The sequence below is a fragment of the Sminthopsis crassicaudata genome, chromosome 2 (genome assembly GCF_048593235.1).
Source record: "Sminthopsis crassicaudata isolate SCR6 chromosome 2, ASM4859323v1, whole genome shotgun sequence".
Taxonomy (NCBI): Eukaryota; Metazoa; Chordata; class Mammalia; order Dasyuromorphia; family Dasyuridae; genus Sminthopsis; species Sminthopsis crassicaudata.
This window is the reverse complement of record NC_133618.1, coordinates 234735223-234741222: the sequence shown is the minus strand read 5'-3', so window position 1 is coordinate 234741222 and position 6000 is coordinate 234735223.

The window sequence follows — 6000 nt, the reverse complement described above, 5'->3', positions numbered from 1 at the left end:
GACTTTCAACTATCCAAGTTTTTGCCTAATTGCTCATTCAGAACAGCTAAGAAATTCATGTCTTAATGTAAATTTCATCCTTCAAAAAAGGTGGGGAAAGCAATGAGAGAAACTGCTTTTCCGAATGTGATTCACATCCGTGAGAAAAAACTGGATGCTCAAGCAAAAATAATAGAAACCTTGGGGAGAACAGAACTGCTTTATTTTAGGAGAGAAGCTTGATATTTAGCCTATTAGCCCTCAGCACAACAGATTTTAAAAGGTTCAGCACAAGGATAGGTAGGCCTCATGAATTAAAATAGGGGAAGGTAGCCCAGCTGAAATAAAAGTTCTCCATCATAAAATTCTGACAATTCAGTAAGGAAGAAAAGAGAAAGTAGTGTAATGAAAATTGTGAACACAGAGGAAAGGAATCAATAATTTGGATTAGATTATTGTATTTTGGCCTTTCTATTCTTATTATTTTTGTGGGGTCTTTCAGAAGCCTTTTATTTTCATAACAATCATTTCATGATAAATCCCCATACTCATAGGATACTCTCTTGTGACAAAGCAAAATAGTAAATCCAGCAATAACATTTGGCAGCATTTGCAATATTCTATAACCATATTCTCTTGTATCTCCACTAAACAACCAATTTAGTTTTGATTTGATTTTATATAAGTAAATTATGCTTTAATTTTATTAACTATATACATATTTTCCTTTCCTTTTTAACTTTCAAAACTATTTGTTGGTCTTACATCACCTTCAGTTCCAAATAAATCCCTCCTCCTATTCTCTATCCATTGAGCCAATCCTTTGTAAAAGCAAAAGCAAAAACAGAAGAAATTAAGCAGTACTGAAAAGCTAACTGGTACATCAACTGAATATGACAGTACAGACACTGATCCCTGTAATAGTTTCCCATAGTCTACATATAAGGAAGGGTTATCCCTTGGCTGAGGTCAACTTTGGTCATATAATTACACTGGATTCATTTTTTTTTTTTTCTATTTACAGTTTTGTAATCATTGTGCATAATGTTTTATTAATTCTGCTTATTTTAATTATTAGCTCATATAAGTTTTCCTATACTTCTCTAAATCCTTCATGTTAATATTCATTTCTTATGTTGCCATAATTTTCCATTACATTAATATACCACAGTGTATTTATATAGTCCTCATTTCATGAGTATATATTTTATTTCAAATTTTCTTACCATAAAAAAAAAATGTTGCTATGAGACCTTTATATTGTTTACCTCCATGAGGTATACTCCTAGTAGTGATATCTCTGGGTATGAACATTTTTCTCACTTTTTAAGGATAATTCCAAATTGTTGATTTCCAGAATGACAGGATCAATTCTCAATTTCACCAATAGCATATTTGAAGTCTATCTTCAGCTTCTCCAATATTGTCTATTCCCATCTTTTGTCATCTTTTAGAAGAGAGCTAGGGGGCACACTGAATGGGGCAATGGGCTAGGAGAAAAAAAAATCTGAGTTCAAATACAATTTTAGATATTTGCTAGTTATATAACTAGGCAAGTCACTTAAACTCTATTTCAGTTTTTTCAATGGTAAAGATATATACATATATATATATATATACATATATATATATATATACACACACACATACCTATGTTTATATATATTTTTATCTTATATAAAAAAAGATTTTAAAATAAAGATATATGTTAAGATAATCTCAGGATTTTGATTTTTCTTTTCTTAAAAGAGGGGGATGGAAGGGATAACAAAAGTTTCACTTTTAAAAAATCTTGGTCAAAGGATATGACCAATTCAGATGATGAAATTAAATCCATTTATACTCATATGAAAAAATGCTCTAAGTCACTATTGATTAGAGAAAATGAAAATTAAGAGAACTGAGGTACCATCTCACATCTCTTAAGATGACAGGTAAAAATGATAAATATTTGAGGGGATTTGGGAAAACTGGGACACTAATGCATTGTTAGTACTTGTGAAGTGATCCAGTCATTCTGAAGAGCAATTTGGAATTATGCCCAAAGGGCTATCAAACTACCAAACTGATCCAGCAGTGTCACTCCTGGATCTGCATCCCAAAGAAATCATAAAAGGACCCACATATGCAAAATGTTTGTAATGACTCTTTTTGAAGTAGCAAGGAACTAAAATGATGGTGAAGAGCTTTGAGATACTATATGAAGACTGGTTGGACCACTTGGGAATATTAAACCTCAAGATTTAAGGGAAACATACCTTTGTAAAATGAGATCAGATCAGAATCAGATAGCCTCTGAGCTTGTTTCCAGAACTACATCTAGGATCTTAAACATATCAGTCTTTAAATATTTAAAGAGCTGTCATATGGAAGAGGGATTTACACTGAACCTATCTGGTACCAAAGCACAAAAGCAGTGATAGGTGGGTGGAAGCTTCAGAAGATAAATTTTAGCAGGATATAAGGAAATGTTTCCTAACAATTAGAGCTGTCCTATGATGGGAAGTTCTTTTATACTTGCTTTTGGATCAGAACACCTCAGGCTCATTGATAAAAGAAAAATTTAGCTTGGAGATCAGTTATTATTGTCATAGAATGTTATCAAAGTCATGGAATAGAGGTAGCATGATGATGATGTAGATAGTATGTTAGATTTGACCTGGGTTTGGATCAAAACCCTGACATAAATTATAGGGGACAAATCAACTTCCTTGAGTCTCAGTTTCTTCCTCTGTAAATCAATCAATAAGTACCAACAAAGTACTTCTAATAGATCAGGAACCATTGAGTACTGGAATACAAAAATGGCAATAATAATTGAAATATTTCATTGGATAGTTATGAGGGAAAAGTATTTTGCAAAACTAAAAGCATCAACAGAAATATAAGCTGTAATTAATTATTAAAGCTGAAATATGCTTAAAATGCATGGCTATAAAGAATCTTAGAATATTAGAACTACGGATCTTAGAGATTAGATATTCCCCATTCTAATCCTATCATTTTACTGAGACAAATGAGATACTGGGAGGGAAATTCACTTGTTCTCTTCTAAATTCAGTTTATTATGCAAATATAAGCTGAAATGTTGTCCATTTTAATTAATATTTAAATTGGCAAAATATTTTTTTAAATGTTTTAAGGTGCTAGCAATTTTATATTATAATCTCTGAGCCCTGGAACCTTGTTCCGTTCATTTTTCCATCTCCTGGATCTAAAAAATCCAATATTTTGGTGCTTTACAAATATTTGTTAAATTAAATAATCCTCACTCTGTGAGACAAACAAGTTGTGTGTTACACCTAAATTCTTTTGGTATTCAAGACCTATATATTTTGTACCATGTATATTTATCTCTATGGACAGTCAAAAATGAAAACTTCTAATTTTGTTGGGTTGATCAAATTATTTTCCACATGATATGACATATTCCATATCTTATTCAGTTCAATTTATCAAATATTGTTGATAACGAGGAAGATACCAAGATCTTGCCTTCAAAGATCTTACAATCTAGCAAAGAATGCCTTATATACAAAAAACACACTTCCATTAATTTGTTCCTACTGCTTTTCCAGCTAGAAATGCCACTCATTTTTTATAAGTATTAACAGCTACATTTCCAAAGCACTTTTTACATATTATCCCAACTGAATTTATAATAGTACCTTAAAGTACTTGTTATAGGTGCCTGTTGTCTCCATCTTCTTGATAAGGAAACAAACTGAGGTAAATTTAGTAGAACTTCATCTTAGGTTTTCCAGATTCCACTTTTCTGGGTGATGGGAACACCTGTCCAGCTATCAGTGCTAGTATTCTTCCCTCTCTCCGTTCTGCTCCTTCCCCCTCCCAGCCCCCAAGTTCCAAAATCTAAGAACCTATCAGGAATGGCCAGACTGCAGGAAGAACCACCACCACCAGAAGCATTCTTCCCACTTCTCATGATTTCTACAGTGCAGGATAATTCAAGTACAATGCCACAACCCATTCAAGATCCAAGAGTGAAAAGACCTGCCCTTCACCAGACACCTTCCCTTTTTTTGCCTTGTCTCCTTTCCATCCCAAACAATCCCAGAACCCACTGTGGTCCCATTCTGAGTCTTAATTAGCTACACATTTGGAGTGATATAGTGCCTTTACAAAGGATGTAGCAATAACCCCAAGACCATCTGGCCTTAATGTAGTTAGAAGAAATGATATTTCTGAGTGTTCCAAATCACTACTGATCAGAGAAATGCAAATTAAGACAACTCTGAGATACCACTACACACCTGTCAGATTGGCTAAGATGACAGGAACAAATAATGATGAATGTTGGAGGGGATGTGGAAAACTGGGACACTGATGCGTTGTTGGTGGAGTTGTGAAAGAATCTGGCCATTCTGGAGAGCAATTTGGAACTATGCCCAAAAAAGTTATCAAACTGTGCATACCCTTTGATCCAGCATTGCTGCTATTGGGCTTATATCCCAAAGAAATACTAAAGAGGGGAAAGGGACCTGTATGTGCCAAAATGTTTGTGGCAGCCCTTTTTGTAGTGGCTAGAAACTGGAAGATGAATGGATGTCCATCAATTGGAGAATGGTTGGGTAAATTATGGTATATGAAGGTTATGGAATATTATTGCTCTGTAAGAAATGACCAGCAGGAGGAATACAGAGAGGCTTGGAGAGACTTACATCAACTGATGCTGAGTGAAATGAACAGAACCAAAAGATCGCTGTACACTTCAACCACAAATGCTGTATGAAGATGTATTCTGATGGAAGTGGATATCTTCAACATAAAGAAGATCCAACTTACTTCCAGTTGATCAATGATGGACAGAAACAACTACACCCAGAGAAGGAACACTGGGAAGTGAATGTAAATTGTTAGCACTACTGTCTATCTACCTACCCAGGTTACTTATACCTTCAGAATCTAATACTTAACGTGCAACAAGAAAATTGGATTTACACACATATATTGTATCTAGGTTATACTGTAACACATGTAAAATGCATGGGATTACCTGTCATTTAGGGGAGGGAGTAGAGGGAGGGAGGGGAAAATGTGGAAAAATGAATACAAGGGATAGTTATTTTTAAAAATTACTTATGCATATATACTGTCAAAAAATTTTTATAATTATGAAATTAAAAAAAAAAAATGACATTTCTTCCCCTGGGCTATCCTGCCCCAGTTTACTCTATATAACCAGGATGCTAAGGTCACATAGATGCCTATTGGTTAGTGATAACAATTTTTGTAACTAATGAGCAACAATGAGGTGCTTAAAGTTAATACAAGTGCAGAACAAAATTGAGTGTCCACCACTTGACCTAATGATGTTTCAGGCCTAAAAACACTTCAGGCCCCCTTCCTCCAGCTCTGCCCAGATTATTATGGGTATTGCATTTATGCACAAAATCAGAAGAACCAGACTACTCCTCAACTCCACTTCTAAGCTATAAAATCAACATACCACTGATTTGAAATGCTTGATATCTCTCATTTTTTCCCATAAATTTACTTATGTTGCTCCTGGTTCTTTGCTAACTTCTCTTGGAACTTAACCCATTTTAATTGGCATTACAGTTATAGAAAACATTGCACTTTGCCTTGGAGATGGGTACAAGCCTGCAAATTCATTTGAGACACTGGTCTGGAACCCCAAAATTTTTAGAATCCCCCTTGAATCCCTAATGAGCACTCTCCCCCAATTAGCAAGTGAGCTCCTTTTGGGGAACTGCATCTTTTTCAATGTAAGAACTGTTTTTGTTTTTGTTTGTTTGGTTTTTTTTTTAATCTCTTCCAGAATTAAGCACTTAATGTTTACTGGAGTAAATTCTACAAGTTCTTAGCTGCCTCATGAATTTGCTTTTACAAATACACAGCAAATCACTCCAATTCATTTTTCTGAAGCCTCGATTCGCTCTTAAATATGTTCCATCTTGCAATTTTAGCATCTAATAAATACATCAAAGTACAGTGGAGAAGTGCTAGATTTAGCTTCAGATGATCCTCAGACAAATCTCT